At 35.7% G+C, this 23,762-nt stretch overlaps 1 pseudogene; it reads left to right on the forward strand.

Annotated features, from left to right (window-relative positions):
• Nucleotides 1–21,112, forward strand: part of LOC105855907 (small ribosomal subunit protein uS17m-like) — a 55,350-nt pseudogene extending 34,238 nt beyond the window's left edge.
• Nucleotides 21,113–23,762: the final 2,650 nt, after the last annotated feature.

Genomic DNA, 23,762 nt, shown 5'->3' on the forward strand with positions numbered 1-23,762 from the left:
TCACTATGCCTACCCATAGCCTCATGTTCAGATTCAGAAGTAATCACTACTCACCCTTCTCAGATTGTCCAAGAATAGCTTAGAGACATTTAGTGAGTGATTCTGCAGGCTGCTTAGGCAATTTCCATGCAACTAATTTATTCATATGTTAGGAAATCAGCTGGTAGACTGAATCAAGGAAAAAAAGACAAAAATAGGATTTATAGGAGGGGGGAAAAAGGGAGATTGCATATAGCCTAGGAATAGTGAACCTCATTCACACATTTTTTTTTAAAATTAAGCTGATTGTTTGGTGGCTAACAGAGAGGACAATGTGGACTAGTCAAGGACTAAGGTTATAAAGAAAACATTTTCACTTGCTGATGATTATCTAGGAAACTTTGATAGTTTGGTTGTGGAAAAAATGTGACAGGCTAACTCCATGTAGTATTAGCTAAGATCCTCTCAATGGCATCTTAACCTAAGTAAATCCAAGTTTCTACAATTTCTGTAATCAGAATTTCTCAAAATACATTTTTAATCTCTTTCATATGGAGAAGGTACATCTCTCCTTCTAATTCTAGTTATTTTCACTTGTAGATTTTGGATATTAGATACTTGATTTCTAAATCTCTATGTCATCCTTCACATATTTCTTCTTAGAACATGCAACATTGTTACAAACTTTTTTTGAGCAATGCTATATGTCAAGAATTCTACTTGGTGCTGTGGGATACAATGGTAAACTAGGTAGATACAGCCACTTACAACTTATTGGTGGATACATCCAATTTAAAGACAATTAGGAGTTAAAAAAAAAAAGCTATAATCTTGCACTGGCACAATCTATTAGTAGCATTGTAATTGTAGTTAAACGCTGAGAAATAGCAATTAGTAAAAAAATTTCAGTCTGATCAAAAGAAAATACTGAACTGCTAGTCATCAAAAAACAAAAAAAAAGGAGAAGAAAAAGAATAAAATCTAATGACAGGGGCTTATGAAGTAGTTGAGTCTCCTCCAGCTAAGTTTTTCTTAACCTGAATTCCTGAGTTCCATGTACAAACAGCATCCACGGACAGCTCCATGAAGTTCATAAACTAGCCCAAAGCCTGGTTCTTAATAAATGACGAGTAAATGAGCATTATTATTTTCCAAATTGTTCTTTACTACAAGTTCTGGTAAGTGTTGGGCAAAGGTATCTAACAGGTGCTGCCAAATCCCCCATCAAGTGTTTCTTAATCAATCCAACACCATCTAGGGAGCACTAGTCTTTCTTAGAATTTATAAAACTAGATACACCTTACTCAAAGCCATCCCACATATGTTGTCATCATATTTTATTTCATTATTTTATTTGTAAAATTGAATTTTTTGTTATTTTTAAGTGTTTTGTTATGATAGGTAGTATTATTTGTTCGTAATCATTTGTTCCATCCCCAACTTTTTCAAACTTTCTTATAGTCAGAATATGATTTTCTTCTGTCCTTCCCTCCTTCCTTCCTTCCATTCTTTTCTTTCTCTCTCTTTCTTTCTTTCTTTCTTTCTTTCTTTCTTTCTTTCTTTCTTTCTTTCTTTCTTTCTTTCTTTCTTTCTTTCTCTCTCTCTCTCTCTCTTTTGTTCTATTTTATTTTTTAGAGATAGGGTCTCACTCTGTTGCCCAGGCTGGAGTGCAGTGGCACGATAATAATTCACTGTAATCTTAAACTTCTAGGCTCAAGGAATCCTCCCACTTCAGTTTCCCAAGCAGCTAGGACTACAATTCACCATGCCCAGCTAATATTTTTATTTTTATTTTTGTAGAGACTGGGGTCTTACTATGTCATCTAGGCTGGTCTCAAACTCTGGGCCGCAAGCAACCTTGGCTCCCAAAATCCTGGGATTACAGGTATGAGCCACTGCATCTGGCTTTTCTACTCACTGGCTTTGGCTTTGGCCATGTAACTAACCTTAGCTAATGGAACAGGAACAGATGAGACTCATATCATTTTTGAGCAGAAATTTTAAATGTACTTTTCTGGTTTGGTTTTGTCCCTTGAGCCTCTGCTTTCTAAAAGAAGACCATACTGAAAAAGATCATGACCCAGATATAGCTATTCCTTCACTCTTAGACTTGTAAGAAAAGCCATGTGGAGCAAAGGCCAGCCAAGGGCAGTGAAACTCAGCAGGGTCATAGCTGACCAATGACTCTCATGAAACTTGAGTGAGAAATAAATATAAATATTTGTTGTCATAACCACTGATATTTTGGAGCTTTTTGTTGCTACAGGAAAAACTAACAAAATCTTCCACTTAACACATTAACTGCCACATGAGTTGTATTTAACTCATGTTAGTTTAAGCCTCATGAAGCATATATAACTCACACATCTCTTCACTTTGGGAGCTGCATGAACTATTTTTCAAGTTGCATATAACTCAAGCACAGATAACAATAAAAAATAACAAATTTTTCATTAAATTAGGATTATTTTATTTTCAAAGTTATTCTATTTTTGTAATAAAACACTGTGGCCCCAAGGGAAAAAAAATTGTCTAGTGTGGCAGTCAATGTGTTAAAAAATTTGGTAATAAAATTAGATAAGTGTTATGCTTCATTAAAAATCATTTTCTTCACACAAAGTTTATACATAATTTGGGTTGGTTAGCAGTGCAACAATTCTTTGTAAGCAGACCGAATACAGCACCCCCCCTTTTTAACAATCTAGTGTTCAAGGAGAAAAATTTGATTTATGAGCCTTTGAGACAGTGTTAAATTCCAGGAATATAATATTTTGAGTTATTTAGCACAATCAAGATAAAACAACCACATTGCATTCTTAAGGTATATGCTTTCTACCCACTTCCTCCAAATAAGCATCTTCTAATGCCTAATAAACCTTTCCCTTGGCCTAGTCTTAATCCTTCAAATCTTGAGATCAGTCATCTCCCTCCTAAACCTTCTTAGTTTCTCTCTAGGAAATCATGAAATTGACCGTATGAACATTTTCCGTTTCCTTATCTTTCTGAACCCACAGAGAAAGGTAATATCTTTTAAGTGTTGACAAAGGGTTGAAGTATTGAAGTATTTCAGTAAGGTGATAGCTCTGCAAAAGCCACCTATCAAAATACCCATGAAACACAAACCTCCCTATAATTAGTCATCAGAAATAATAAATCATCATCACATCAGCCTTTATAGTCTCCGGCAGCACTGACCTGAAACATCCCCTCCTCTCTTACTCCCTCACTCCCCATCTCCTGTGACTGCCAATCAAAGGGAGACAGCCCTGTCAGAAAGCTGTACTGACTCAGCAGGCATGGAAACAAGACCTGCAGCTACTTAATATTTAGTCACATAAAATGCCCCAGAAAAGCAAAAACAAAACATGGCAAAAGTTAGCCCCAAACCAATAGATATGGGAACCTCTAAACCTCTAAATACACATTGATACTGCTTTTAGGATCTGGGAAACTGGTCAAAATACTGACTGCTTAGGAACCTGGGCATTTTTTATTCTTCCTTCAAATTCCCTTTCATCTGCCTTTATAAAACTTTCATGGGATTGCTAGTGAGTGACTTAAGAAACTAAGTTCTCCAGTTATAAACAAATACACACAATGCGAATGCAAATTTATTCCCTTCTAGTGGGTCTTTAGGGGGCCATTGCCCCCAGGCCATTCTGTCCTGCTGGACTGGAGCCTGCAGTGGGAGGTTGAAATGTACTTTGAAGTCTGACACACCGCCTCAAAAGTCTCTTCCAGGGCCCACTACCTGAGGACAATCTGAAGTGTATATGAACACTATGAAATACACACTCTTTTGTTGTGATTATCATGGTAATTTTAAATGGAAAGATGTTCACAGCAGGGATCTTTAGTGTTGGATATTTTAATGATTCCTTTGAGGAACTCAGATAAGATTTAAAAGAAGCTAGATCTAAAACTGACACTCCTGAGAGTGCATCTATTTTTGACCTTGACTTATTTTGCAACCTAAGGCTAGTGACAAAACCTCTCCATGTCCGTAAGGAAGCTATAAAATTTTGATGAGATGCTATTTTACAGAAATTCCGAAAAAATTAACCCTTACGTAATTTTTGCCTTTGTCTTTCCCAGATATTAAGCAATTAATTACACGAAGGTCCAGCCCTCGTCCCTGCCCTCTGACTTTCACACACTCACACATACACACTTGCGCACATACACACACACACACACACACTCAAAGGTTCAGTACTGTCTTGGTTTCAAAACAGTAGACATGTATGAACAATCTCCACACTGCAATCTATTATAAAAAGAATGGACTTCAGCCAGTCGCACAGACGTGAGGGCCAGTGTAAACTGATGAGGTTTTCACATCAATTCTGATGGGGTTCAGGACACAAAACCCCACAATAATTTAAGATGAAAGAATTTAAGAAAGCCAAGGAAACCAGAAGGTCACTATCACCTTTTCAGGCCTTCTCCCCTGAAGCAGTTCACAAAACTCTGCTCTAAGAGTTTCCTCCCTATACCTGGAGGAAAAGAGCATCCTTATCGCTGAAGACACAGGGACTCAGAGAAGAATCTGCACAAACAGGACTTGCTAAGTTCCCTCAGTTTATTACCATTAGATCATATGTTTTATCCAATCATAATTCTTCACAACTATCCACTTTTTCATCGAACCTAGCATAAAAACGCACAGGTTTACCCATTTCTTCACGTCTACTCTCCCGATTTACCTTAACCCTTTGCTCCTCGGCATTTCATCCACTGGCCGACAGCATTGGGATTACATAGAAGCTTGTGAAAAATGCAGATTCTCAGGCCCCATCCCAAACTATCAAGCCAGAATCTGCAGTTTAAAGTGCACCCAGGTAATTCAGGTGCACGTTAGTGTGGCAAACACTGCTAATGCTTATTTCCTAATGCAGATCTCCACTATGAAATTCCAAAGATGCAATACATAATTCGTAACGAATAACACAGTAACAAACTTTGCAAATAATCATGAGGAAATAATTAAGTTTAAAATAATAAAGTCATTTCTACAATTTGGTCAGTCTCTGATATAAATTTTCTTGAGCAAATGGGAAAGAAAGAAGTAGAAAAATAACTGGCATACTAGGGACTGAGTATTAAGTCCCAGGTCATGAAGGATAGTTTGTCAGCAGTGAAGGCCGTCCAATCTGTGCAAGGTAATAGACGATTTGAGAGGCACTGCCCTAATAGACAAATATCAGAATTATTTCCAAACCCTCTCAGAAACAAATCATTATGCCTCTTACCCAAGTTAACTTCCAGATGTAACAAAGAGTATTATATAAATTCCTGGGCATAAAAAACAGCACACTATTCATTTCTAAATGACATTTTCTACTCCCACAATGGTTTCCCCCTTAAAAAATATTGCACATGGTTTACACATCCATTTTTTATTTATTTATTTATTTATTTATTTATTTATTTATTTATTTATTTTTGAGACAGAGTCTCACTTTTGTTGCCCAGGCTAGAGTGAGTGCCATGGCGTCAGCCTAGCTCACAGCAACCTCAAACTCCTGGGCTCAAACGATCCTCCTGCCTCAGCCTCCCAAGTAGCTGGGACTACAGGCATGTGCCACCATGCCCGGCTAGTTTTTTGTATATATATTTTTAGTTGGTCAATTAATTTCTTTCTATTTTTAGTAGAGACGGGGTCTCGCTCAGGATGGTTTCGAACTCCCAACCTCGAGCAATCCGCCCGCCTCGGCCTCCCAGAGTGCTAGGATTACAGGCGTGAGACACCGCGCCCGGCCTACACATCCATTTTTTAATGTTCGAAGAATAAATATAAGCATGAAGAACATGAAATAATCACTTATATCAATGTTCAGGTATAACTTGCATTAATACAATTATTTTGATATACATAATCTATTATATATTGAATGACATAAAATTATGCTATCTTTTTGTAACCTATTTTAACTATTAAACAGTGATAATTTTAAAAAATATTTACATAAAAACAAAATATTAATTTTATAAGCTACACTTTAATTATAAAACCTAAAGTGACCAAATGAAGTATTTGAGAAAAGAAAAAACTTAAAATGCACATTAAAATACCTGCCTATTGCCGGGCGTGGTGGCTCACGCCTGTAATCCTAGCACTTTGGGAGGCCGAGGCGGGCGGATTGCTCAAGGTTAGGAGTTCGAAGCCAGCCTGAGCGAGACCCCGTCTCTACCAAAAATAAAAAATAAATTAATTGACCAACTAAAAATATATATACAAAAAATTAGCCGGGCATGGTGGTGCATGCCTGTAGTCCCAGCTACTCGGGAGGCTGAGGCAGTAGGATCGCTGAGCCCCGGAGATTGAGGTTGCTGTGAGCCAGGCTGACGCCACGGCACTCACTCTAGCCTGGGCAACAAAGTGAGACTCTGTCTCAAAAAAAAAAAAAAAAAATACCTGCCTATTAAAGAGGATTATTTCAACATTTCATTACTTTGTAATTCATCATCCTCAATTTAACATTATACAAGGGAATTGCAGTTACTGCTTAATATCAAATTAATAGGAAGTTTGATCACAGAAAACAAAATGCACCTAAATTAATAAATGGCACAACTAATTGTATTAGGCTCCAAGGACTGTCATAACAAAATACTACAGACTGGGTGGCTTAAACAACAGAGTTTTATTTCCTTACGGTTCTGGAGGACAGAAGTCCAAGATCAAGGTGCCGATATATAAGTCCCTCCTGAGGCCTCTCTCCTTGACCTGGAGATGGCCACCTCCTCACTGTGGTCCTCTCCTGATCTTTCCTCTGTGTGTGCTCATCTCTGATGTCTCTTTCTCTTTTTATAAGGACTCCAGTCTTATGAGATTGGGGCTCTATTCTTATGACCTTATTTAACCTTAAATTACCTCCTTAAAGGCCCTATTTCCCTATGCAGTCAGATTAGGATTAGGGTTTCAACATATGAATTTGGGGAAGAGGGAGCACAATTCAGTCTATAACACTAATTTGATTCTAATTTCTAGTAAAATAAATAAATGCACATTTGAAGGGGTGCAACTTTGTATTCTATATTCTAAATTTTTTCCTGGAGAAATGGTTGTTGTTGACTCAATAGAAAATAAAAGGCAGCATTTATTTAAGAAATGATTACAGAGCTGATATTATAGTTTTAATACAGTTACCTCAATAGCTTCTTGCCAGGAACCTAATAATTCCTTGTAGTGACATGAAAACCTCTTGGCTGATTGACAGGTCTTTCTTCTTTGGTTCATGGTATTGTTAATTGCTAATAATGATTTTTCCTGCAAGGTACCAAAAAAAAGAAAAAACACCCTTAGACTCAATGTAAACAACCAAGGAATATTTGTATTTGCCTATAAGTAGAAGTCCTAAAAATCATTTTTCAGATTGTACAATTCAGAAGATCAACAACATTTCATTAGGAAAGAGTTTCAATTATTAGTTAAGCTGAATTGAACATGTTGGCTCCTTTCTGGTTGCAAAATGGCTGCTTTATTATCAGGTTATCTTGTGCAAATACAGCAATGTCCAGGAAAGAGGAAGAAAGTGTTACAGGTTTATACCCAAACCCATCCCTAGGGAAGGGAATGGGACAGTCATGACTGGTTTATTCTAATTATGTCTCACTTACTGCCCGAGGTTGGGATTGGTGCCCCAGCTTCCAGTCCACTGTAGCAGGTAGCTCTGCTGAGGAGGGAAGGTAATTAAACAAGAGAAGATGTCTGTTAGAAAGCAGGAAATGGGGGTGGTTGACAGAAAGGCAAGCCATGGTGTCTGCTATGGTGTCTGCTGCATCCAACAACTTTATGTTGCTCCCTAGATACCCAGCACCCGATATGGGAGCACAACCCACACCAACCACCCCCACCCCCAATATCTCATCTTATATACTACAAAGGTTTTCATTTCTGAAGACAGGATCTGAGTCAGACTCTATGAGGTATTGTTCTAGGCATGCAAAGGGAGGGACCACATAACCCTCACTTATTCATTTAACAATCACACATGAAATAATTGTAGTGACACGTTTTATAATAATGCCGAAGTCATTGACTTCATGTATTTTATGAACTATTGGGGAGGATAGGCATAGAAACTGCCTTAGTCTGTTCTAGCTGTTAGAGAACAAAATACCATAAACGAGGTGGCTTATAAACAGCAGAGAGTCTTTCTCTTACACTTCCAGAGGTTGGAAATCCAAGATCAGGTCCCTGCCAGATTCTGTGTCTGGTGAGGGCCTGCTTTTTGGTTCACAGATGAAGCACTCCAGCTGTGTCCTCACATGGTGCAAGGAGTTAATGAGCCCCCCTGGAAAATTCTAAAATGGCACTAATCTCATTCACGAAGGCTCCAGCCTCATGACATAATCACCTCACAAAGGTCCCATCCCCTAATACAGTCACCTTAGATATTAGGATTTCAGCATATGAATTTGGTGGGGACATAAACATTCAGACCATAGCAGAAACAAATAATGTTTGTTTTTTCAGCTTTTGATAAAATAATATCATAATAAATTACTTGCAAAATAATAATAATCAATGCTTATATAATGTTTTCAACATACCAAGAACTATTATCCTAAGTACTTTATATAAAATAAGAATTTAATCCTTACAACTCTATGAGATAGAGACTATTATTATCTCCATTTTACAGAGGAGAAAACTGAGGCTTAGAAAGGCATAATCACTTGGCCAAAGAAACATAATAACTCACCTAACATATACTATTTGTGAGTAAAAGAGCTAGATGATCTCAACTGGAGTGGTTTGGCTCCAAAGACCATGGTATTAACTACTACAGTTTAATCTTTCTCTGTGCATAGCAAGGTTTATGTGAAATAAAGGTGGTGGCATAAAAGATAAGATATTGAGGAATTGAAGTACATAAAGTTGAGCAGTGTCTGGTTCATGGAGGGTATTAGTCTGCTTTCCTGAGGATGTAGAAATATCGTTCTTCGTGCAAAAGTCCATATTTGTAGGAAATGATATTTTGAAACCTGGGGTCAAATATCCCCAGTGGCATCATACAGTCACTCTTCTCTTGGATCTTGACATGTCTACAGGTCAATTCTAGGATGACAGGCTCAGCTCTTTATCATCTTGGAACCCCTAGTCTCTCTTCCTTCTCCTCTTGCACCCTGGAAAGTCTTCCTACTCTGAGAAAAGAGCTCCATTCTCAATCTGGCTTTTCTAAGACACTCTGGTTATACTTTCAAATTCCTTTCTTTATTTGAAAATGATTTGAAATTGCCTGAAAGACTCAACGTTTCACAAACAAATCCAGGAATACACGCAAACTACCCATGTTTTCACCCATGCCAAGTGCCTTCCCTGGAGCAGCGGAGTACAGAGCAGCTCTGCCCACTGAATTCAGGGAAAAGACTGGGAGAATTAAGAGGAAAACAACATAAGTCAAAGCCACAAGGAGTTTATAGTTTTTCTTGCAGAAATGGAGAGCTATCGAAAGGATTTAAGCTGACGACTATGATCACAGTGGGGTTAGGGAGATAAATCTAAGGCTAGTGTGGAGAAGATCTACATAGAGGCAGAAAGACCACCAGTGAGGAAGCCGTTAGAATAATTCAGGACAGAAGTAACTCAGAGAATGCTGGTAAAGACTGAGAAGCAAGGGTGCTTAAGGAAGACATTAAGGGAGCAGAAACTAACTTTCACAAAGCTTACAATTTATTTAGGGAGACTATAATAATAGTTAGATTTATTAAGCTATTATTACACTCCAGGTTCTCTGCAAAGTGCTTTACAAGCAATAATTTTTAAAATCATATTACTTTCATATGAATTACATAATATATCGAGATGGGAATATTTTACATACATGGGTTAAACTATATTATCAGAATTAATTTCACTGCTTCTATTTATTTTTCCTGTGGCTACTATAAATTTAAAATTGCATACGAGGCTTGCATTTGTGTCTTCCATTTTCTTTCTATTAAACAGCACTAATCCAGAATATGTAGTTCAGTCTTTCTTCTGTATGTCCTTTGGTTCATTCTCTTGACCACAAAGAAGACTTTTCATCTTTGGAAAAAATAAAAAAATCTTGTCCTCAGTCCTATCTCTCTCACCAAGCAATTGCCTGATATGTTTTTTTTATTTCTTTATTGGCTAATTTGTGAATAAGTTAATAAAATAATGTTTTTCTTTCTTGAGAGCCTCCTATGTTTTAGTGTTAGGGCTAGACATCTCATATGCTTTAATAATTCTCATAACAATTGGATAATATCTGTTAATCACTCAAATTTACATATGAGGAAATTGAGGCTCCAAAAATTAATTATTTTAAACAGGCTTATGAGATAATATTGCAAAAATTCCTGAAGGTATATATGACTCTGAAATCCATGCAAAACCTTTCAGATCCATAATGCTACTTTTTGGCAAAAAAAAAAAAAAATCCTATGTTTTCTCCCTTAAATTATTACAAATTATTCAATTTGCAAAGTAAAAATTTTATCTTTCATCTTTACTATTTTAATAATGTAAAATTTTAGACTTCATATCACTTAAGCTGTTATGCTTTTGCCAGAGTTGATCAGGCTCCTAATTTTTCTCCTCCTTTGACTTCAAAAACGTTCCTATCATTTGTGGAGGCAGTTATTGACTTGCTACCTATGTAACTATATGTTCTTTTACCTTGTATTAAAGCATTGATTACATTATACTATAAGTTGTTTGAAATATACTTTTAACATTCATCTTTTTATGAATATACATTGTGTTTTAATCTTATTATTATCCTAAGAATCTAATCTAATATTTGCAAATAAAGCAAGCATTTGATAGATCTATCATTTCAATTAGGATGGAAAGACATTCCTATTTAATCTTATTTATGGCTTCCAAAATATAAAGGAAAAAGATTAGTCAAAAATAGTCTATAGTTTTAAATCTGCAGTATTAGAAGAGTAGCAGAGTCTTTTACAGGCAGAGAATTTGACAAGGATATTTTTATTCAAGAAAAAAGAGAATATTTTGCCTTTAATGCATTGCACCTGAAGTAGTAATGAGATTATACAAATAAGCGAACAAGTCGGCTACAGTCTGGATTCAGAAGTTTCTGTGACATACATATTTGGATGGGTGTCAGGGTGCCTACTACAGGTCTGGATCAGAAAGAAAAACATTACTGATTTCTTTTTCATGCAATGCTCACAGAAAGTCTATGAAATAGGTGTTGCTATCATTTTACCAACAGGGACAGTTTGAGTTGTTCAAGGCTACACAACTGTAAGTGACAGAGCCAGGATTTAAATCCAATCATGTTCTTTAAACTGTCCCAATTCACTTCAGACCTGATTAAGAATTGAGAAACTTTGTTTTGATCAATACATTTATGTAGTCACATTTTTGACCACTCTTATTTATTAGAATTGTAGGGTAAAAATATTTTATAAAGCTCCCCATTGTTGTTCACTTCTAATCACACTTGCTGGAAGTAACCTCTTCATCATTTTGCTGAATATCTTTCCAGAGGTTTAGCAACTTGCTTTTCTTATTTATTTAAAAATGTGAATTGAAATGTTTACTTTATCAGTACATATTTATCTGCCTCATTGGTTTCAGTAAATGCCTAACATTTCCTAGTAAATGTAAAAATTTAAGACCAGGCATGGTGGTTCGTGCCTGCAATCTTAGCACTTTGGGAGGGCAAGGCAGGAAGATCACTTGAGCCCAGGAGTTTGAGACTATCCAGGGCAATATAGCAAGATGCTGACTCTACAAAATTTTTTTTAAAAATTAGCTGAAAGTGGTGCCACATACTTGTAGTCTCACCTACTTGGGAGGCTGAGGCAGGAAGATCACTTGAGCCCAGGAGTTTGAGGCTGCAGTGAACTAAGATAGTGCCACTACATTTCAACATGGATGACAGAGCAAGACCCTATCTCAAATATATATATATGTGACCTTTTCAACTTTATGCAATTGTAATTAATACTACAATAATCATTCATGTACATAAATCTTTACACACTTATGTGTCTCTAAGATAAATTCTTAGAAGTTGTATTTCCAGACCTATTGATGTGAATTTGAAATCATGGCAAATACTACCAATTTACCTTCCCATAACATCTGAATCACTATATGTTCCTGCAAACAGTAGATGAAAATGCTCATTTCTGTAGACATACTTTTAAAGAACCAATCTTATTCTTTCAAGACCATCTTGAAGGTCATTATATGCAGGGCCCCCTCTTGGTAAAGATTTTTTAGGGGGATCCCTATATAAACATTTTTAGTCACCAAAACTCAGCATGTTATCCCTATTCTGATGGCCCAATCTCACACTATCTTGGGAAGAAATATCTTGTAGGCCAGTAGAAACAATCTGCTCACTAAGCAATTTTTTTGAGCCAGAGCCCTGGATAATCCCCATAGACTCAACCTGTAGTTCCTAGGGACATCTAAATCACCATTAAAAGTAAAGGGTCAGAAAACACTCTGATGAGAAGAAACAGGGACCAAAGCATCCATGAGTCCCGTCCCAGCTCAGAGTACCTTGTACAGAAGGCACTATAGCTTTCCAGCTACACTCATTCCTAGGAATGAATTCAATCTCTGAAAAAAAAAATTGAAATAAATGCTCTAAAGGTTGGATAATGGGAAATGTTTACAGATAGATGAAATAATCTGATAGAGAATTGCAGATTGATGTGTTAGGGATAAAGAGATCTAAAGAAGTGATTTAAGGGCCTAGTCTACTTCTTCCAGAAAAGCACATATATTTCAAAAACACCTTTTTAGAAATAAATCTTCCCACTAGTATTTCTATTTATGACAGAAATTTTGATCTAGTAGGGAGGATAGAAAAATGCCACGGAAGTTTGATTTTACAGAGGTAAAGCTTTTATTATTAATTGGTATATGACATATGATACCTTATTAATAGTTTATCTATTTTATCCCCAGATGGCATCAAATTTATGAAATTCATTCCCTTCAAACCATAATCCTTTCATTCAGACTCCCATGATTAAGGACAAAGGCTCTGACAGGGGGAACACAGGCTTAGGTCTGGGTCCTCTCTGGTAAATCCATCTTACTTTTTTTCCTATTGTATCATTAAGTTTGAGATTATATACTGATAATAATGATGTGGTGGTGACTTAGCTCAGACTACCATAACCAAATATCGTGGACTGGGTAGCTTAAACAAGCGTTTATTTCTCATAGTTCTGGAAACTGGAAGTCCACAATCAAAGTGTCAGCAGGCTTAGTATCTGGTGAATATCTTCATCTTATATTGTAGATGGCTGCCTTCTCATTGTGTCCTCACATAATCTTTTGTCTCTCTCTTCCTCTTCTTATAAAGCTACTGATCCCCTCATGAGGGCCTTATCCTCATGACCTCATCTAACCCTAATTACCTCCCCAAAAGACCTGTCTCCAAATACCATCTCACTGGTTGTTAGGCCTTCAACACAAATTTTAAGGGGACACACATCTTCAGTCCATAACAGATGGTTAATTTTCTATGTCAAATTGCTAACCCATGGTTCCCAGATATGCCAAGCGTTGTTCTGGATATTTCTGTTAAGATATTTTTCATGTGAGAGTAACATTTAAAACAGTGAACTTTGTGTAAAGTAGATTTCCCTCCATAATGTGGGTGGGCCTTATCCAACCTATCGAAGGTCTTACTAGGACAAAGACTGACTCCTGCAAGCAAGAAGGAATTCTATCAGCCAACTGCCTTCAAACTCCTACTGTAGTTCCTCCTTAAGTCTACAGCCTGCAGGCCTACCCTGAAGATTTTGGGCTTACCAAGTCTCTGTAATCATGTGAGCCAACTCCTTGAAATAAATCTCTCTCTCTGTACACATATACACACACACACACCCATTGGTTCTGTTTCTCTTGAGAATGCTGACTAATACAAATGGCTAGCATTTATTATCTAGTATGTGACAAGTACTTTTCCAAGTACTCCCTCATATAATTCTCACAAAAACTAAGAGTATGGTTAGTTAGGTGGTAGATAATGCTAGCTCCACCTTACAGAAGAAGAAAAGGAGGCACTTTCAGATTAATTGGCCAAAATTGCACTGATTGTGGGAATTTGGTTTATAAACTCAGGAGATCTGATACCAGAGAGCCTGCATGTAATCACTGTTTCGTCATTTGCAAAAATATAGAGTATTAAAGGAGACATATTATCAAATCCTTCAAAAATGGACACTGGTCAAGGAGAGCAATTTTCTTGTTGCAATTAGGAAATTTCAATTTGGGAAAATATATGTTTATGTTGTTAATTAAGTAATAGGAAAAGGAGGTTTTGTGCTGAGACTGCAATCAGCCCCATTCAAGACTTGAAAGTTCAGCGTCTGAATGGAGTTGATTGCAGGCAAGACTCACAACGCTCATCAGACAATCACATCACTCTGTTTCTCATAGATGTTTTCTTATTTGACTGAGCCATAAGTGACATCTTCAGGGAAATGATGTTTTACATTATTTTTTCTCTTAGTTATGCCCGCATGAGGCATTGCTGTGGGCCAGCAAATGAGTCTCTACAACATTGAAAAAGTAAGTGACCGTACTTTTAGCTTTGACCTTGCCTACAGTGTCTTCCCTGTTGATTTGTTAGCTGTGAGCATAGTGTATTGTTTCAGTAGAGCAAGGCCTTTGAAGCTCCATTTTTTGCCACCCCTCCCTCCCTAATGATTTCAAGGTGTTCAAAAAACTGCTCTAAAACACACACAGGAGCCAAATGTTTTATAGTGAAACTGACTTAAAACAAGCCCCAAATCATGCTTCCTTTTGGAAGACTAGGAAAGCTATGGATAAATGAGCAGTGCATGCTCTTTCAAAATCTACCTACTGCTTGATCACTCAAAAATGGGTTTATCTTTCATCATGTGTAGCAAGAAAACAATATAGACTTCAGAAATTTATAACAAAGCAATAGAAGTAATATTTGCTTTACAAGGATTTAAAAGTAGAGCAAATGAGATTTTATAGTATGCAAACACTTTCAGTACAAACTGTGATACCAGGAAAGGAATTAAATTGTTTATTTGTATTGATTTTTCTTCTAATATAGGGAAGCCTAGAAGGCAATATATTTGTTTCTTTAACAGATGGAATGAGATCACATTTTAATTTGTATAGACAGTCCTAAACAAATTGGGGCAATAGGGATATCATTGTCATATTACTTTAATACTTACTAAATAACAACTATGTCTAACAAATGCCTTCAAAGCAGATGTCCCAGTGCCTAGATTTTGCTTATTAGAACCCACAAATCAGGTTCATATGTTACAGGAGGATGACTTTCCTATCAGTTCTACAATCTAGACACTATTTCTTATTCGGGAATCTATAGCAACACAAAACATTATGCCCTCCACATAGTGAGTGCTCAATAAATATTTCCTGAATGAATGATATTATGTACTATCAAGAACACATTTTTAAAACCAAGAACAGAAGGCATTCACACTAAAGATATGGAAAATTGGAAGCAAAAAAAGAATGAAACAGACATGTTTATAATACCTAATATTCGGCATTAATTTCTAAATGAAATATGTACAATTATTATTTGTCAATTAAAACAATTTTTTAAAAAGTAAAAAAAAAAATTTAAATGAAGTATCTAGGCTTAGTAAGAATTTCTTTCCCTTAGGATCACAAACTCAGTGTAGGAAAGGGCAGGGTAGAATTATCGTGGGTAAATCATCTTGGGGAAAAATCTTTTCCATGAGAGAGATAAGAAAAAGGTATAAGGAAGATATAAGAGAGAAGAAGGCATGAATTAGAGATACATATGCTGCCAGAAATAGTAGCACAAAAGGAGGGTATTAGTTTCCTATTGCTCCTGTAACAAATTACCACAACTTTGGGTTTAAAACAAAATAAAATTTGTCATTTTACAGTTTTGTAGATCACAAGTCTGAAGTGAGTACTACTGGTATTACTGGGCTAAAATCAAGGGCCCAGCAAGGCTCTAGGGGAGAATATTTCTTTACTTTTTTCAGGTTTGGAGGCTGTCCACAGTTTAGGCACATGGTTCCCTTCTATGTCTAATGGCTTGGGGATTGTAACAGAAGAAATAAAAGACAAGTAATGCTTCTTAATTGGCAGGACTCTCAAAGATTATCTGATGTAGCCTGAAGTTATATTTTGAGAAAGGAAAAGGAGATTAGAGCACAAAGTTATAGCTATCTGTTTTATTTGTTTATTTGCTGCCCATTTGAGGTAGAATGTAATCTTCATAAGAGGTCTGGCACATAATAGGTATGCAATAAATAATTTCAGAATCAGTCAGTGGAATCTCATCTGCGGAAGCCTTGATCTTTGCACTTTCCAACCTCCCAATTGTGATCAATAAATTTCTGTTGTTTATAAATTACCCAGTTTAAAGTATTTTGTTATGGTAGCTTAAATGGCCCAAGACTTTGGATCTAAGCCTCTCTGAAGTCACCAGTTTCTGAACTACCAAATTAAATGTACCGATAAATTACATTTTATGCCTAAGGTTGTTGAGTTGAGTTTCTGTCTTCTATAACAGAAAGAGTCCTGGTAATACACCCACCATTGCCCTATGTATTCTCTTTCCCTTTCTTGAAATTAGCTCTAGTTTTCTGTTTCACTAATTTAAGAATACATAGACCCTTGCAATGTAGAAATAAACTCAGCTTTTCCCTCCCTCTCACAGTACACTGAATATATTAACAAAAATTAAATATAAGAAAAAGAAAAGGTGAAATCCATTCCATTTTATTTTATCCTCACAGGCTCTGTCGAGTGCCCTAAACATGTAGGAAAGCGCTAATTTGCATGGCTGCTACTGCAATATATAATAGTGATTTAAAATGAGACAGGGAAAAACCTGGATGGGATCCAAGTTCAAATTTCAAAAGAGGGACTGCTTGGAATTAAATCCCCAAGCCTAAGTGTCTCTTAGACTTTAATTATGTTTCTTGGTGAAAAGCACCTGAATGTGTTTTCAGATCCTAATCAATCCTATCCTAGTTGTGACAATGCAAAAAAAAAAAAATTAAATAAATCAAATTAAATGTTGTTCTTGGTAATAGTGTTCAATAAACTTTATACACTTTCTAAATCCCTCTGTAAATATGTCAGCACTTCAGCTTCTACTCTTTTTTTTTTCATCACTCCCAAGCACCAAGGTCAATAAAACATTTGGTAGAAATGAATATGCTGTGTATATCCAAAGATATACTGTATGCATCTGAACAAAAGACTTGTAGTACACCATTTCACTGAACTCTTATTTCATTTCAAAAGCTAAGAGGAAAAGAGAACCACTACAGATCTATCAAGTATGTGGGATTTAATATTTACTTTAGCCATAAAGAGCAAGTGACATGATGAGGGCTTACTACCATGGTAGAAACTCAGGTTGTCAGTACCAGAAAATGAAATTTTTATTTATGGAAGTTGTAAGCTCTAGGAATGATATGTATTATTTTTCTGTTCTTTCTGATTTATAGATTTCGATGAATTAGTAGTCACTAAGTTGCAGCTTCATATTTTTTCATCTTAGAAACCAAGATTTTAAAGAGATTTAGGTAAAAAGTTTTTAAGAGATGAGATAAACTGATTAAAATGCCTAAACTTTCTTTAGAAAAAAATGACAGAATTACTAAGATTGCAGATTTACTGAGATGTGCTGCTATTATGTTTTGGTTTCCAAAAGATGGATAACATTAAATAGCCTTTTTTTTTTTTTCATATATAGTGTATGACATAAATGTATTTTCTTTGTAGAAATACAAGATATGCATCTATTTTATGAGTCTCTTGAGTTCAAAACAATGTTCCTAGGTTACAATGCCTATATTATCTCCATTTTTAAACATACAATTTAAAATTTAAATTATTATACAACTTGTTCAAATAAGAGAATAAAAGACAAAGACAAAACATACTCCTGCTTTCTGTTTTGAAGTTCTTTTATTAACCCATTCCGGTTCAATACCTTATTTGTACAAAATAAACATCTAAAACCACTTTATCACCAAATATACATGCTGTGGAAAAACACTAGGGTAAATTAAGTCCATACTTATTCAAGTTGTTAATTTTAGCATAAGTATTTGTGAGTTTCCTTATCTAATGTGTCTCAACAATGCAATTTAAGAATGATACATTTTCTCTTTCACTTAATATCTTATTGGGACAATGGAGTAGGGAGCTGCTTCTATATACTAGGCATTGTTAAAAGAATTAGAGATCCAGTGCTGAGTAAACAAAGCAGATTTATTTTTCATAGAGTGTATAGACTAGAAGAGGTAGTGATAAATAAGTAAACAAATAAACAATTTGGCGATCAATGACAATAAGAATCATGGAATAAATGACATGGAAAATGCAACCAAAAGTAATTAAGGAGTGGACAATATTATTAATAAATTAAATGGTATTGTAAGAAAAATTCTCTCTAACGAGATGACATTGAAGCTCATCCATGAAGAATGAAAAAGGGCCAGCCATGTGAAAAAAAGAAGAAAATATTTAAAGTAGAAGAAACAGCATGTGCAAAGGCTCTAAGGTGGTGCAAAGCTTGACAAATTGACAGAGATGAAAGACTAGTTCAAATTAGTATAATATATACAGAAGGTGTGATGAGAGGTGGTCTATAGCCAGGTAATATCTGCCCTATAGGCATGATGATGTGTTTGGATCTTATTCGTTTTTGTTTTTGTTTTCTTATGGATGGTATCTTATTCTGAGGACAGAAAAAGTAAAGTCAGTACGGACTCAAAATTATTGCACATAAAAATAAAAAAATATTAAGTATAAGAACAAATAATACCTGTGTTACAATTTAAAAGTCACTCTAAATATCTGTTTTACAACAATGAATATGCTTTACTGAACTGTACAGATAAAAAATGATTAAGATGCTAAAAACATATATAATTTTGCCCTTGTTTGGGAATTCTACCTAAATACAGAAGATATTACACCATTTTTTTTAAAAAAGTCACTCTGTCTATTGCTTGGAGAATGGACTCTGTGGCAGAATGAGTGGAAGTAGGGAAAAATATTATTGCTGTGATCCAGAAAAGAGTGTCAGTGACTTAGATTAGAGTGGTGGCAATAGGAATGGACAGAGTGAATAGAACTATTTTGGGAAAAAAAATAACCGAAAAGGTATTTGACGAATGGAGTGATGAGGAAAAGGGGGGAATTGAAATTAACCTCTATCCAAAATTTCAATATCATAAAGGATAAAACGTGCTGGGATGGTGAAGTTACTGCTATAAATCAAAGAGGAGTAAAGAGATATGACAAGCAAAGGCATCCTTAATTGGATACTAGATCAAAAGCAAAATAAGTGGGATTTCCAGCATTGGCAAGAAGTTGGCAAATCTTCTCTCACGGAAAGTTTATAAAACTTGATTCAGTTGTCAAAGCAACCATTTCAGGCTATGAAAACCAGCCAAAAACCAAACAATTAGTCGAGACACACTTATTCATGAAAAATTGCTAACCTTGGGAAGGAACAGAGAGTCTGTGACTTTCTTGCCTGGGGTTGCCGTCATCCTCCTCCCAACCCAGTTAGTGCCTATAGTACCAGTAGGGTGTGGCTCAATATAAAAACCAGCAGCTGCACTGCTGGAGAGGGCTAATTTGATTTGGACTAGAAGGAGAAAAAAATCATATTCTTGTGTAAAAGGAGAAATTTTGCAAAAAAAAAAAAAAATCAGGAAAAACCACAGCTCTGCAAACCAGAGGTTTTGGACTTGGTTGAAGTCATTAAAAGATGAGTATGTACGCAGAAATTGAACAGGGAGACCCTAAAAATGGCAAAAGCATAGAGGAGTTTGATAGGCTGTCTACATATTGCTGGCTGACTGTGTGCATGTTCAGAGCAGACCTGAGAAGGCCCACAGTCTCCACACTCTGGCTGACCAGGAATCTGCTCACATGCATAGGGAAGATATAAGAGGTTCCAGAAAAATGTGCTCTCCAACCCACATACAGATTTGTTGGCAGAAGTTGAAAGGATAACTGGCTCAAAGTGTTTGAGCACAACCTCTGACCAAATATTAGCTAACTATTAATATTAAGACATGCAGATATAGAGGCTACTCCTAAGAATCCAAGCTAAAATATAAAATTAAGAAAAAGTAAAGCTAAGTAGAGGCATTATCACCCACCACACTGTAGGTAGAAAGATTGTTCAGATTAAATCCTGGTAAATTAGTAAAACAACAACAAGAAAGCACAGCAACTAAATAATCCTTAAAGAAGGGGGAAAAAAAAACACCTTGAATCTAAGTTGGCCAAATATATTAAATAAAATGTTCATTTTTCAACAATAAAATTACAAGATATGCAAAGAAACAGGAAAACATATCCCATACAAGAGGAAAAATAGCTTCTCTCAGTGGACCCAGATATTGAATTTAGCTAACAAAGATTTCAGATAAGCTATTATAAATAAATGCAAAGAAGGAAAGAGAACTATGTTTAAAGAGTTAGAAGAAAATATGGTGAGAATGAGTTACCAGATGGGGAGTCTCAATTTAAAACGCAGAAATTATGTAAAAGAAACAAGTGGAAATTCTAGAGTTGAAAAGTTCAATAACCAAAACAGAAAATTCACCACATGGACTCAAGAGTAGATTTGAGATGGCAAAAAAAAAAGAATTAGTTAACTCAAAAATAGATCAGTAGAACCAGCAGATAAGGGCCACATAACAGAACAGTACAGCTGGACGTGACCAAAGGCACATAGCGTAGATAGCTCAATCATCTGATCATGCCAGATGGATTGTGGGGAAGGTGATGGGGACAGCAATACAAAAAACTGCTACAGTGAGAGTGACCAGACTTGTTCTGGATTCCTGTTTATTAAGATATTTTAATAAGTGAAAAAACTACTTTGTTCACAGCGCTCTTCAACAGTGCACAGTTGAAGATACAGCACTTCTCAAAGCTTTACCTGTTTAATGAATGAAGAATGTAAAACATGAATTAGATGAAATAACTTTCAAAATTGGAAAAATCATAAATCTAGTGACAGAAAAACCCTGTGCAAGAACTACCAACCTGGAGAGTTCAGTTACTTTGGGAAAGACCCAATTAACCAAAAATTTGGAAGAACTCAAAATTTATTCAACACAGTGAAAACGGATGAGAAGAAAAAGAAACAAAAGGAAAAATTTTTGTATTTGCTCTATAAAAAATAAATATTCTTTTTCTTTATATATAGCATTTTATTTTCAATTGACACATAGTAATTGTACATATTTGTAAAATACAGCATGATGTTTTGATACATAGATTATATAAAGATGATCAAATCAGGTAAATTAGCATATCTATTAACTCAAACATTTATCAGTTCTTTGTGGTGAAAACATCCAAATTCCTCTCTTCTAGCTTTTTTGAAATATACAACACATTATTGATAATTATATTCACCCTACTGTGCATTAGATGATCAAATAGATTCTCCTATCTAATTGTAACATTGTACTCATTGCCCAACTTCTTCCCATTCCCATTCCTTTCTCCTCTCCCCATCCTCCACTGACTTCTACTCTCTACTTCTACGAGCTCAACATCTTAAAATTCCAAGTATGAGTGATATCATGCAGTATTTGCTTTTCTGTGCCTGACCTATTTCATTTAACATAATACCCTCCAGGTTCATCTGTATTGTTGCAAATGACAGGATTTTATTCTTTTTTATGGCTGAATGGTAGTCCATTGTGTATATACACGGCATTTTCTTTATGCATTCATTTGTTGATGAGCACTGCCGTTGATCTCGTATCTTGGCTATTGTGAACAGTGCTACAATAAACATGGGAATGTTGATATCTCTTCAACATACTGATTTCATTTTATTTGGGTATATATCCAGAGGCAGAATTGTTGCATCACATGGTAGTTTTATTTTTAATTTTTTAAGGAATCTCCATACTGTTTTCCACAATGATTATAATAATTTACATTCCCACCAATAGTGTGTAAGTGTTCCCTTTTCTCTACATCCATACCAATTACATTGTCCTTTAACTTGTTTTCTAATGGCGATTCTAACTGGAGTGATGTGATATCTCATTGTGGTTTTGATTTGCAATTTCCCGGAAAAATTAATTTTTCTAAGTTTTAACACAAACTGTTTCTAATATCTCTTCTGGTATTCACGAAATAGCTAAAAATAAATGAAGGATAAGTGCTTATTTTTCATAAAAGTTTATGATCTTGTTTCAAATTTCCTTTTCAGTAAACATACTTTCCTGCTACACTAAGTGTGCCTAGCAATCTGTCACATTATTTTGTAAGCTCACTAGTTTAGAAGGTATATGTTATTTTCATTCAAAGGGATCTTGAATTTATGTTAGAACCTTTGGTTTGGAAGAAGAAAATCTTTTGATATCATAAACACATAAGACCGCATTGAGTATTTATTTTCAATAGTACATATTCATTCTTTTTTTTTTCTTTTCTTTCTTTCTTTCTTTCTTTTTTTTTTTTTTGAGACAGAGTTTCTCTTTGTTGCCCAGGCTAGAGTGAGTGCCGTGGAGTCAGCCTCGCTCACAGCAACCTCCAACTCCTAGGCTCAAGTGATCCTACTGCCTCAGCCTCCTGAGTAGCTGGGACTACAAGCATGCACGACCATGCCTGGCTAATTTTTTCTATATATATTAGTTGGCCAATTAATTTCTTTCTATTTATAGTAGAGACAGGGTCTCGCTCTTGCTCAGGCTGGTTTTGAACTCCTGACCTCGATCAATCCACCTGTCTCGGCCTCCCAGAGTACTAGGATTACAGGAGTGAGCCACCGTGACCGGCCAATAGTACATATTTAAACTTAATCAATTCTTTTTCTCTGATATCACCAACACTAAAAGGAAATATTCAACATGTTTTGGATCAAACTTTATCAGATTTAGCTGTATCAATAAAAATGTTAATGTAGAAAATAAAATTTAAAAATTCCCTTTTTAAAATCACTTTTCTTATGTCCTAATTTCTTATGTCCTTTTAGATCCTAGGCTAAATTAAATAGGCATTAGTTCTTAAAACCCAACATAGTGATGAAGTTGTAGGGATTCTCACATGTTCGTTTGAGTTGGAGAGTTTCAGAGTTTTGTTGCTATTCATTAAGGAAAAATTGAGCTATATGTTCCTGTTTTCTTCCTCCTAGATAGATACTTGGAGCATAATTCAACCTCAACCAATGTGTGTACTGTAGAAGCTCAGGTTTCAATTATGACCACAGGTACTGCCCATCCTCTCAGGACTTACAATCTAGTGGAGAATGTATGCACAGGTGCTTTCATAGCAAACAGAGGAGCACATGGGTGAGGGAAAGATTAGGGTAGCATTTCAGGAGAGATGAGATGGCGCTAGAACTGAATCATAACAGAGAAGTATCTAAGCTAGTAGGTGAAAGGAATGGAAAGGGTGTTTCAGGCAGAGTAAAGGCAGTGTAAAGTCCTCAAAATGCAAGATAAAGGAGCATAACCAGGGGTTCTAGAAGCAGGTGAGGACTGTGGAACAGCTGGAACAGAAGTGGAACTCAAGTAGAGAAATAAACAAGCATTGTATTGTAAGCGGTGGGGAATCATTTAAAGTTTTTAAAGAAAATAGTATAATTAGATTTGTGTTTCAATAAAACTAATAGCATCAGAGTGGAGAATGAACTGGAAGAGGCCATATTAGAAGTAGGCAGACAATGACCTGGTCAAAGAGTGGTCCTAAGAGCTGAATTGAACAGAAAAGACAAAGAGAGATTGGATAGATGATGTTTCAAAGTACAATT

The sequence above is a fragment of the Microcebus murinus genome, chromosome 1 (assembly GCF_040939455.1).
Source record: "Microcebus murinus isolate Inina chromosome 1, M.murinus_Inina_mat1.0, whole genome shotgun sequence".
Classification (NCBI taxonomy): domain Eukaryota; kingdom Metazoa; phylum Chordata; class Mammalia; order Primates; family Cheirogaleidae; genus Microcebus; species Microcebus murinus.